The sequence below is a fragment of the Gorilla gorilla genome, chromosome 4, assembly GCF_029281585.2.
Source record: "Gorilla gorilla gorilla isolate KB3781 chromosome 4, NHGRI_mGorGor1-v2.1_pri, whole genome shotgun sequence".
Lineage (NCBI taxonomy): Eukaryota > Metazoa > Chordata > Mammalia > Primates > Hominidae > Gorilla > Gorilla gorilla.
Window position 1 is genome coordinate 178,889,527 of NC_073228.2, and position 12,934 is coordinate 178,902,460.

Genomic DNA, 12,934 nt, shown 5'->3' on the forward strand with positions numbered 1-12,934 from the left:
TTTTGGCAATTCTGCATATGGTCAAATGCTCTTAGGTTTGAATTTAAAACTGGCATTGCACAATATAAAATGAATGATCACATACATGCTAATCATTGATAATTTTAACCTTTCTTCATTTATTTATTTAGACATTAAATAGCAAATAAAAACCACCATGACAAGTCAAGAAAGAGACCATGAAGAAGGAAAAAGCTTATGTTTTGATATTTTTAATAGCACTTTCCTGCTTTTTGAACAAGGACCCTACCTTTTCATGTTGCACTGGGCTCTGCAAATTACATAGTTGGTCCTGGATGTCTTGCCAGGCTCGTTGGCCTCCTGGAGAACAGGGGTGGACACTAAGCGTCTCTTCAGGCTTTGGATACTGGAGTCAGTTAAGGAGCTATAGTTGGAAAGTTATCCTGCCCAGCATCTTTCACAATTTGACCACCCAGGACCCATGGAGAAATTTACTAGGGAGAAAGTCATCTCTCTTAAGCTTGTGAGTACTGATAAGCCTATAGAAAAGATGTCTAATTAGTGAATGTATGGAGTATGTGTGTGAGTGTGTGTACGTGTAAACATGTGAGTCAATTTCACAAGAGACTGATATATAGACATGAATGGCAGGATATAAATTTACAATAAGAAATGGAGTTGGCACGGGCACTAGGAACTGCATCCTTATTTCACCCTGAAAGTCACGTTGTAAAAGGAGGCAAGTGAAACATATAAAGTGCTCTGATGTATTAGGGTTCTTATTGCAGACCACAAACTCTACTCTAGCCTATTTAAGCAGAGCAGAGTTTGTAACAGAGGAGTGGTTTGCAGAGGATACTATAAAGCTCAGTCAGCTACTCACCAGATCTGTTTCATCTTTTTTTTTTTGGACACACATCTAGGATACATTTTAAAAACGCTTATGTGGTTAGATGTGGCCATGTGACTGAATTCTAGCCAATGGGATGTGAACAGTCACAATGTGCTCCACTCCCAGGCCTGGCCCATAACAGCCACCCATGTGCAGACCCTCATGGTCTTTACTTTAATCAGTTCAACGTAGACAGCCATGATAACCTTGGAAGCCATGTGCTGAGGTTGCAAGAAGCCTGGATTCCTAAACAGATGCTTGAAAGGAAAACTACCCACTGACCAGGAACCCTCATTTTGGACTTTATGTAAGAGAAAAATATGCTTCTCTTGCATTAAGCCATTGAGATACTTGAGAGTTTATATGTTACAGCAGCCAGCATTACCCTAATGGAAACTTAGAATTTCTAGAAGATTTGGGGAAGCATGTTTAGATACTACAGAGTCAGACACAAATGCAGCCAAAACCAGACCCAGTCATACCATGGGATAATTCTAAAGGAAATCCTATTGCCCTATCTCATGCTCTTTCGGCACAACGAGAGCTGACCAAGAAGCTCCTCCATCCTTGCTCTGGAAGATCCAAACTCCCCTGCCAACAAGCTTGGCACGAGCTCTACCCTGCCTGACTGCCGCCAGGTGTTCGCTTCCACCTGCCAACTCTTGCATGAGTGGGTTTTCTTGGTGGACCCAGGTTGCAGACAGAACTTTAGCTACGAGGAAGTCTGGGAAACACACTTTGTAGCTTCCCTGCCTTGGTGATACAGGAAGGCATGTCAGAGAGGATTGAATGAACCAGTCTGCAGAATCTGCCTTAATGGTAAGGTTAGACCAGAAGAAGTGGAATTAATTGGGTGACTGAATAGTTTTCAGCTTCAAGTTATGTATTCATCCTCACAACAACCTGACAGGGGGTCAGCTGCTTTGGGCCCACTACTCCTAACTGTTCAAGGCATCCTGATTTCTGTGTTTTCCGGGGTTGAAAGCTGACAAGCCTTCTTTTGAGTTCGTCTATATTTTTATTCCTCTTTCCTGGACTTTGAAACACTCTCTATTTTTAAGCCACTATACGCCCTGATGTTTATGTGATTTATGTAGTTAAACTCTTAGGAAAGGAGCAATTGCTTTCATTGACCTTATTCCAGGATCTTACTAGACTTCTTGAATTTTTCTCATGACCCCCTCTAGAAAGAACATGCTTGGAGAAGTGGTGGCCCCACCTATTCTCACCTTCAAAGGAGCTTCAGAGCCAAAGCTTTCTCGGTAAGGGAATGCAGCAATCACTTTGCTTTACACTGAGGCAGCATGATCGAGAGCCTGGGTTCTGATGCCAGATTGCTTGGGTTCAAAATCTGCCTCTGCTATTTTCCAAATACATGAAGTAGAGTAATTATTCAATCTTTATGGGTTTCAGTTTTCTCTGTAAAATGTGGTTAGTGGTAATGCCCCCTTATGGAGTCATGATGGAGAGTAAATGAGTTAATTCACATGGTGGTCTTAGAACAGAGCCTGGCACAAAGGAAGTGACCCGTAGGTGCCGGCTGTCATGATGATGATTCCATGGAGCAAACCTAGTTGCACTGTTACCTTATTTTCAAATTTATTTTTGCTAGTAATAATCTTGCTTTCTTAAATCTTCCTTCCATCTCCTGCCCAAGGTGATTTCACAGAGTTTTCTGCATCCTGGAATAGGGTGCTTATCTTCTGGTTTGTTTATATCACCTCCCCAGAACACACCTCTGATTTTATGATGAGGGCTGGTGGCACACCTGAACTAGAAATTCTGGCGCTCGGATTGTAGGAGACTTTTGAGGAATAAATCTGTTTCCTAGAGTAGAGCTATAGAGAAGCAGATGCATTTGAGCTCACACTGCCAAGCTGTTGCAGTTCAGAGAGAACATAAGGAGGTCAAAGAAAGAAATTAAAAAAATTGTGGGAAGGTGCTCAGAGCAGATGGATAGGAATGGCACCAAAGGGCACGAGTGGAGGCTGGCGCATGAGGTTAAGGCTCTGTTCTTAGTCTGTGCCACAGTTGTGCTGACCTCACGTCACAGGTTCTTGCCCAGGTACTTCTGGTACTAAGAAAGTCAGCAAGCCACGTGCATTATGCTTAGGTTTCCGAGCTCTGAAAACCTGAGCTCAAGTCCTGGCTTGGTCAACCCATAGAAGAGGGTCTCTGGAAACTTCCTTACCCCCATGGAGCCTCAGTTCTCTTCAGCTGTAAAATCAGAATCATCGCATGTATCTTTCAAGGCTATTTTGGGGGTTAGCTGATATAATAGGAACGAAAGCACTAGCATAGTATCTGGCATGAAATAGGTTCCCTAAAAATGTGATGCAAATTGGACTTTGTATTTTATATTCTAAAAGAAAAGGAATTCTATTGAAAAGAAAATTGCTCTTTATAAGTTTTGCCTGTAGCAGTAATAGAGTGTGTGGTAGGAGGAAGCAAAAGACAAAAAACCTCAAATAGTTTCATCTCCAGCTTTTGAAGCCTCCAAGTGAACTCTATAATTTGGCTTCTTTCAGCCCTTCTGAGGACTGAAAGCCTTCACGTATAGACAGAGCCAAGGATGCCAGCCTCTTCCATTATGGGCTCTGATTTATCATTCATTGCAGCAAGAGACATCTGCTTGGTGAGTTCTTTGAGGGCATGACAGAAAGGCATCTCCTTGAATTCAGCAGATTTTACAGCCACTCAGATCTCCAAGGGAAATGATTGCAAGGTAGCCGAGTGTGACAGGAGGGTTGGCTGTCTGTCCACTGCTGGCCTGCTACCCTGGCAGAGGCAGCGGACTCATGAACTGCCCAAGAATCTTTTGCTCACCTTCCCCCAGCTCAGTTCCCTTACTCAGTTTCTGCTCTGAGGACTGGAGCAATCCATACAGCCCCTCGCTAAGGAAGTTACTGTTATGCACTATATGATGCCTTCCCGCAAGTTCACATGCTGAGTCCTAGTCCCCAGTACCTCAGAATGTGACTGTAGTTGGAAACAGAAGCTTTAAAGAGGTAATTAGCTTATAGTGGGGTCATTAGGGTGGGCCCTAATCCAATATGTCTAGTATTCTTATAAGACGAAAAGATTAAGACACAGACATGTATGTAGAAAAGACCATGTGAAGATAGAGAGAAAACAGCCACCTATAAGCCAAGGAGATAGCCCTCAGGAGAAATCAACAAATCTCAGACATCCTGCCTCCAGACTGGTGAGAAAACAAATTTCTGTTGTACTTTTTTTTTTTTTTTTGAGATGGAGTCTCACTCTGTTGCCCAGGCTGGAGTGCAGTGTGCAGTGGATGATCTCGGCTCACTGCAACGTCTGCCTCCCAGGTTCAAGCGATTCTCCTGCCTCAGCCTCCAGAGCAACTGGGATTACAGGCGTGCACCACCACACCTGGCTAATTTTTGTATTTTTAGTAGAGACGGGGTTTCACCATGTTGGCCAGGCTGGTCTCAAGCTCCTGACCTCAAGGGATCCAACCACCTCACCCTCCCAAAATGCTGGGATTACAGGTGTGAGCCACCACGCCTGGCCATAGACTCGACGTCTTCTGTTCATTCCACTTTCTCCAGGGAGATGGGGCTATCCTTGAGGGGAAGGACTGTGGGTCTCCTACCTCTGCAGCTCCCACAACATCTCACACTGGGCAAGTGATCTACCTGATTTCTCAGTGCATCCTCCCATTCATTCCTTTGGATGAGAGGTGGTGGTAACATCAGAAGAGATTAATCAAGAAGCTGTTTGTGGAAGGTAGCATCTGAAGGCAGTGGAGGCATTCATTGCTCAGCAAACATGTGCTAGTCTCCAGGGTTCTCCTGAGAAGCAGAACCAATAAAATGTGTGAGACTGTGCGTGTGTGTGTGTATACATGTGTACATATGTATATGTGTACATATACATTATACGTACATTATAGGGTATTGGCTCTCCTGATTACAGAAGCTACGCAGTTCCACGACTTGCTGTCTGTAAGCTGGAGACCCAGGAAAGCCAGTGGTATAATTCCAAGACCCGAGAGCCAATCCAGATCTGAGAGCCTGAGACAGAAGTACTGAGGGCAGAAGATCAATGTTCCAGCTCAGTAAGGCAGAGAGAGGATTCAGCTTTTCTTCATGGTTTTGTTCTATTCAGGCCCTCAACAGACGGCATGATGTCCACTCACACTGGGGAAGCCATCAGCTTGACTCAGTCCACCAATTCAAATGCTAGTCTCTTTCAACAACACTGTCACAGACACACCCAGAAATCATGTTTAACCAGATATCTGGGTCTCTCTTGGCCCAGTCAAATTGACGCATAAAACTGTCACACAAGCTCTGTAGATTGCAGGTGAGGGAGATATGCCCCAGCCCTGCAGGGGAGCAGGCCTACTAGAGAAAGACAAACTCATGACCTCACTCTGCTGCTCAGGCTGACTGATAGTGCTGCCTTATTCTTCCCTCCTTAGCTTGCCCCTGCTATTTTTCTGCTCACTGCCAGAGGCGACCTGGTCCTGGCAGCAGCCACCTCCACAAACACATACATACATGAGGGCTGAGGTTTCCTATAACCCATTTGCAGCTCCCGCAGCAAGGGCAATGGAACAGTACAGAAGCCATCTGCTGAGGAAGGCACAAACTCCCAGGGTAATACAAAGTGAGGAGTGGTTTTACTCTACCTTCAAGAGTCTGTGAATGTTTTGCAGGGGAGAGCACTTTGAACTGGGTCTTGAGGGGTGAGTGGGAGTTTGCCAGGGGTCATGGTGGAGAAGGGCTTTGCCAGCTGAGGATGGGGTGAGTGACCTGGGGTGGGTGGCTGGGTACAGAGCAGGTGGGGCGACAGAGCTACAGACAGGCAGCGACAGAGAGCAACAAACTCTGTGGGCTTTGTGAAGGTAATCGGATGCTTTCCTGAAGACAAAAACAAACAAACAAGAAAACCGAAGAGACTACTGCAGTTAAGTGTATGTTTTAGGAAGATGTCTCCAGCTGCTGCAGAGCAGGCAGACAGACCAGAGAGAGAGAGAGACAGACAGAAAGAGAGAGAGAGAGAGAGAGAGAGAGAGAGAGAGAGAGAGAGAGAGAGAGAAAGAGAGAGAGAGACAGGAGGCAAGGAGATCATTTAAGCTGCAACTGAACTTCATTATGAGTTCTCATTGAAGGTGTCTTTGTCTTGGCTCAGGCTGCTATAACAAAAATGTCAAGTACTGGGTGGCTTAAGTAACAGAAATTTATTTCTCACATTTTTGGAAGCCAGGAAGTCCAAGAACAAAGTGCTGGCCAACTTAGACCTGGGAGGTTCCTCTTCCTGGTTATGTTCTCACATGATGGACAGAGAGAAAGAACAGACAAGCTCTCTAGTGTCTTTCCCTATAAGGGCACCAATCCCATTCATCAGGGCTCCACTCTCATGACCTATCATGTCCCAAAGGCTCCAAACACAGTCACATTTGGGGATTAGGTTTTCAACATATGAGTTTGGGGGTGACACAACCATTCAGTTCATATCAGTGGCTATGTGTTAAAAACCAAGCGTGGAGCTTTAAAATTTTTCCTGTTTTGAAAGGGATAGAATTTTAGATTCCTGGGGGGCAGTCAGGGCACAGTAATCACACAGATCACCCCTAACATTCCAGTGCTGGACACAACTGTAGTCAGTGGGAGACTCCCCACTCTACCCCATCCTTGCTGATGCAACATTGAGGTCACATTCTCAATAAATCTTTATGTTTTTCCTTGCCAACCCTCAACCTCTACCCCCCACCCCCAGTGCCCATTTCCATTGTCCTACCTTGGACCACACTACGTCTCACTTGAAATGTATGTGTTGGGGTAACAGACTCTCAGCTTGCCTACATGGACCCTTTGCCCTTCCAGTCCATCTTCCCCCATGCTCTAGAAAACGGTAACGGGTCATGAGAATATCAGCTGTGGGACCCTGCCTGTTCTATTTACTGCTTTGTTCCCTGCGGTTACAACTGTGCTTTGCATATAGTAGATACTCAGTAAATGTTCACTGTATGAATTAATACACTATCAAATTAAAACTTTTCCTCAACTAAGCCTCTTTCTATATTGTGCTTAATTACTTGGTTATTTAGGCTGCTGGCATCCATGCAGGGTGAATCATGAGACCATTATAGACTTTTGAATGTAACTGAAAGATACAATCTTCCCAACAAAATGCATAATTTTAACTGACCTTCCAGTCTCTAAATTGGAATTACTGCATTGCAATTTACTGTATCACTCTCATGGTAAATGAAAAAACTCCCACTGGCAAGAGATTTTTCCTCTCTTGAAGGAGACACAAATTTGCAACACTGTATGGCAAACAATAAAACCGTGTAAAAATTTCAAAGCCCAGACTTCACCACTATATAACATATCCATGTAACAAAGCTGCAATTGTACCTCTAATTCTGTAATTTAAAAAAATAAAAATAGAAAAAGATTTCAACTGCTGGGCAATGGACTGAGCTTCCATGCTAAGTGATCCCAAAAGTTATGTGCAAGAAAGATAAGGATTTTCTGTGTTTGGAAGTCACTAAATGCTTCAGGTGATAAATGAAAGTTTCATATGTTTGTTGGCCACGTAAATGTCTTCTTTTGAGAAGTGTCTGTTCATATCCTTTGCCCACTTTTTGATAGGGTTGTTTGTTTTCTCTTGTAAATTTGTTTAAGTTCCTTGTAGATTCTGGATATTAGCCCTTTGTCAGATGAGTAGATTGCAAAAATTTTCTCCCATTCCGTAGGTTGCCTGTTCACTCTGATGATAGTTTCTTGTGCTGTGCAGAAGCTCTTTAGTTTAATTAGATCTCATTTGTCAATTCTGGTTTTTGTTGCAATTGCTTTTGGCATTTTCGTCATGAAGTCTTTGCCCATGCCTATGTCCTGAATGGTATTGCCTAGGTTTTCTTCTAGGGTTTTTATGGTTTTGGGTTTTACATTTAAATGTAAAACCTTTAATGTCTTTAATGCATCTTGAGTTAATTTTTGTATAAGGCGTAAGGAAGGGGTCCAGTTTCAGTTTTCTGCATATGGCTAGCCAGTTTTACCAGCACCACTTATTGAATAGGAGATCCTTTCCCCATTGTTTTTGTCAGGTTTGTCAAAGATCAGATGATTGTATATGTGTGGTGTTATTTCTGAGGTCTCTGTTCTGTTCCATTGGTCTATAATTCTGTTTTGGTACCAGTCCCATGCTGTTTTGATTACTGTAGCCTTGTAATATAGTCTGAAGTCAGGTAGTGTGATGCCTCCAGCTTTGTTCTTTTTGCTTAGGATTGTCTTGGCTGTACAGGGTCTTCTTTGATTCCACATGAAATTTAAAGTAGTTTTTTTCTAATTCTGTGAAGAATGTCAATCGTAATTTGATGGGAATAGCATTGAATCTAAAAATTACTTTGGGCATTATGGCCATTTTCATGATATTGATTCTTCCTATCCATGAGGATGAAATGTTTTTCCATTTGTTTGTGTCCTCTCTTATTTCCTCGAGCAGTGGTTTGTAGTTCTCCTTGAAGAGGTCCTTCACATCCCTTGTTAACTGTATTCCTATGTATTTTATTCTCTTTGTAGCTATTGTGGATGGGAGTTCATTCATGATTTGGCTTTCTGCTTGTCTGTTGTTGGTATAAAGGAATGCTTAGGGACATGGATGAAGCTGGAAGCCATCATCCTCAGCAAACTGACACAGGAACAGAAAACCAAACACTGCATGTTCTCACTCATAAGTGGGAGTTGAACAATGAGAACACATGGACATAGGGAGGGGAACAACACACACCAGGCCTGCTGTGGTGGTGGCAGGAGAGGGGAGGGAACTTAGAGGACAGGTCAATAGGTGCACCAAACCACATGGCACACGTATACCTATGTAACAAACCTGCATGTTCTGCACATGTATCCTGGAACTTAAAGTAAAATTAAAAAAAAAAGAAAATTTCAGTAATAACAAGCATTTATTGAATTTTTGACATGTACCCCATAGTACACTAAAGGAGTCTGGATATATTGTATTACCACATTTAATCCTGAGATGTTAAAGGTAGGTATTATTATCTCCATTTTACAGGTGAGAATGGAGGCTTAGAGAGAAGGCATGACTTGCTCAAGGTCACAGAGCTCGTGAGTGGCCAGCTGGGATTCCACCCCATGTTGGGCTGACTCAGGGCTCTGCCCTTGCTGCTATCGCTTGCACATCATGGGATGTTCCTCTTGCATTTGTCCTGATGCTTTTGGCATCCCAGGGCCTTGACTAATGCCCCAGTTTCCTAACATGTCAAGAGGAGGCTGCCGAAATCAATCTGAGGGTTAATGCAAAAACTCCCAGTGGCAAGGGATTTTTGTTCTCTTAAAGGAGCCACAAGTAATTATGAGCAATGTAGCCCGTTAAAAAACAGCCTAAATAGAGAGCTGGGGAGGGCACTTCTGAAGCCATTACCACCAGGGTTTCTCCAGATGGGTTGAAAGGCTGCTTGTCTTAGGCAATTTGGATTCGGTTTGCTGTGTGCATGGAGCTGTCAGATAGATTTGCAAGGCTGTGTGCATCCCAGTATTACTTCACATGGCTTCACCGCCTCACATTGCTTTGTTATTATCTCCTCTCTCTGCCTCTCCTGCTAAAACATGGCTTCTTCAAGGGTAACAAACAATTCCAATTCAGCCTAATGCAGAGGCGACACAGTACCGTAGCTAAGAGTCAGCACTCTGGTGCAAGACAGCCAAGCACTGGAGCTCAGTTCCTCTGCTCTACAAGCTACACGACCTTGAGCATGTTCATTAATCTCTCTGTTCCTCTATTCTTTCATCTGTAAAGAAGGAATGTGATAATGCCTATGTCATTGTGTTTTTATGATAATTAAATGAGTTAAATATAAACAGTTTTAGAAAAATGTTGGGCAAAGAGGAAAACATTTGGTGAACATTTTTATCTCGCATCATCATACCTGTTGCTGTTGGCTCGTAGGGGCAAACCTTGAGTTAAGCCCCACTATCCCTATTTCTGGATATTTTAAATCATGTAAGTCAACACATCACCTTTGTTTTTTAAGTCAGGTTGAGTTTTAAATTGTTATTTACTTAGCCAAAAGCATCTGAAGCAGATGCTGGCTGAATATGGATAGCAATAGGTACAGCATTCTGGGCTCTTCTTGGACTAGGACTGGAGAACTGAGCCCCCTCGATGGCATCTGTTTGTGGGAGCCAGAGGAGGAGGGCTGTCCCTGGAGTGGGCAGCAGGGAGGTGGCCTTCCACCATGGCAGGGTGGGTCTTTGCCAGACACTGGCTTTTCATGTCACTTACCAACCATCAGGTACACTGGAAGCTCATCTTATTTCCACAACCTGCACGAGGAAAGAGGCCAATGCACATCCCAGCAATTTCCAATGCCCCATCTCCTGCTCCTTGTTCCTCAGAGTGTTGGCCAACAGACAGACCCTTAACCAAGTTCACCATGCTTCTGAGGTCTATTTCTGTCAGATGTGTGTGGTGATCTTATCTCAGATGATTTCTCCAATTTACAAATCACCTTCAGGTCTTATCAAAGTTTTTGACTCTGCTGAATCCATACATGCTTCTCAATGTTTTGAAATCTGGGTGACCACCAGATAGCAAGGTGGATGGCTAGTGGAGTTGTCTGTGATGTTTGGACTTGTTAGAGGCTTAAGCTCGTTACTTACAAGCCCTGGAGAGAATTCTCCGAAAGAACCAGTGGTAAAACACTGATCAGAAAAAAAGCTTACAAGCTTGTTTTCAAAGAGCCAGAAGACCTAGGTTCCAGGCTGCAACTGCTGCACTAGGAGATAAACTACTAAAAACAACACGGACATTTTTAGGAAAGACACCACAGGGAAGTAGCCTCACAATAATCGCCCAAATCTTTCTGACCATACCTGACTGTAAAAGTGGACACTGTCTGACCTGACTTCAGCTCCATTAAGAGCGGCTGTTGGCAAGTCTCCCAGAAGAGGCCCGCCAGCCCCCAGCGATATTCAAAGCAACTGGGAAGATTTGAGTTCTTGACAGCTTTTCCCCCATCACAAGATAATAAGATAGGTCGCATTTCAGATTTAACCCACTTGACATTTTAATTCTTCTAATGTGTTCTTTGATGTGTGCAGATGAGGTGCCGTGTAGGTACAAGTTGCTATTTATATAGTCCTGGCAAGTGGATTCCATCAGTATCACCTCCTTCGTTCACTCGGGTGCCTTTAAGATCATCAGAAATTCAAGTTTTCAACTCCCCAATAGTTTCTTCTTCCCAAAGTTTGAACAAAGAACAAGAGAATAATGACCCTCTGATTTCTTGCTTTGTGGCAAGAGGACTGTGTCGTATGTTATTTAAAATATTAAAATAATATTAATATTAAGATATCAGTATTATTATTTTATTAATAGTGAAATATTAAAATAATATTACAAATCTTGAATTTGGAGAAGATAGGCCTGGTGCTTAACAACTTAGAGCTGGATGTGGAGTCAGTGAGGTAATGTATGCAATGTTCTTAACATAAAGGCCGACCCAGGGCCAAGCTCCACAAATGACAATTATTACCTGTACTTGCTAATATTGTTGTCACTGTCACATCATCATCATCATCACTATCATGACATCATGGCTGTTATCTCCATCATCATTATCACTGTTGTCATATCATCATCATCTCCATTACCATCATCATCCTCATAACTTTCTTGGCTCTTCCACTTACTACCCAGCATCCTTGGTCACTTTCTCTCTATGGATATCCCGTTTTCCTTTTCTTAAAACTGGATAATAACCGCTACCTCTCAAGACCACCAAGAAGAACGAATGAGGCAGAGCGAGTCCTCAGTAAGATTTGGGCCTCATCAGGTCCCTCTTATATCTCAGCTTACATTTCTTATGCATGATTTGTTTGCTTATTTACCTGTTTTGTTTGTTTTTGTTTTTGTTTGTTTGTTTTGAGACAGAGTCTCACTCTGTCGCCAGGCTGGAGTGCAGCGGTGCAATCTCAGCTCACTGCAACCTCCGCCTCCTGGGTTCAAACGATTCTCCTGCCTCAGCCTCCTGAGTAGCTAGGACTACAGACGCATGCCACCACGCCCAGCTAATTTTTGTGTTTTTAGTAGAGACGAGGTTTCACCATGTTGGCCAGGATGGTCTCGATCTCTTGACCTTGTGATACACCTGCCTCGGCCTCCCAAAGTGCTGGGATTACAGGCGTAAGCCACCGCCCCCAGCTGCTTCTTTGCCTGTTTTTGTATTTTAGTCTTTGTACTTGTCAATTCCCCCAAGCCATGAAACCCAGGATTTTCTGTCCTTCAGAGCCCTGCGCTACCCTGGTGAGAACGCTGGTTGAGATTCAAGAAACCTGTTAACTCCAGTCAGGAATCCAACTCTTATACAAGCTCACTATGTGGTCTTAAGCAATTTTCTTTATCTACAAAATAAGACAATTGCACCATACGGGTAGTTCTCAAAGTGGTCTACAGACCATGAGTACCAGACGTTAAGAATTCACATTTCTGAGGCCCTGCCTCACACTCACTACATCAGACTCTAGGAGTGAGGCTCTGGGACCTGCATTTTACATGCTTTTTAGGGCTCCTTATGTGCACTAAGGCCTGAGGAGATAGCCTCTTGGGACCCCCTCTCAGCTTTGCTAGTCCCTGGTGGGAGGACCACTGGCTGAACAGGAAGTCCATTTCCCAGTGTCATTGCCCTGCCTAGGGGTTAGACAAGCTGAAAAAGAAGAGTTCATGGAGCAATACGAGAAAACAACAAACCAAATATTTGTTAGACTTTCTGAAGTACTGCTTTATTCCAGAAGTTCAAAATTAACATATTCAAGATACTCAAGACAAAAGAAAGGTAACCAGGAACTTCATATGCAGCCACACTAATCTCCCCATATGAAGGCTGCAGACAAACTGTCCCAAGCACTCAAGAACTCGGGGAACACTGTTCCCAAGAACTCTTACTGAGAAACGAGCTTCAGACAACTGAAAGAACTAGAGAATCATAGCCATGGGGCTGGTGATTACCATTAAATAGGTGTCTACTAGTCAAAAAAAAAAAAAATACAATTGGCTCTTTGTATCCATGGGTTCTACATC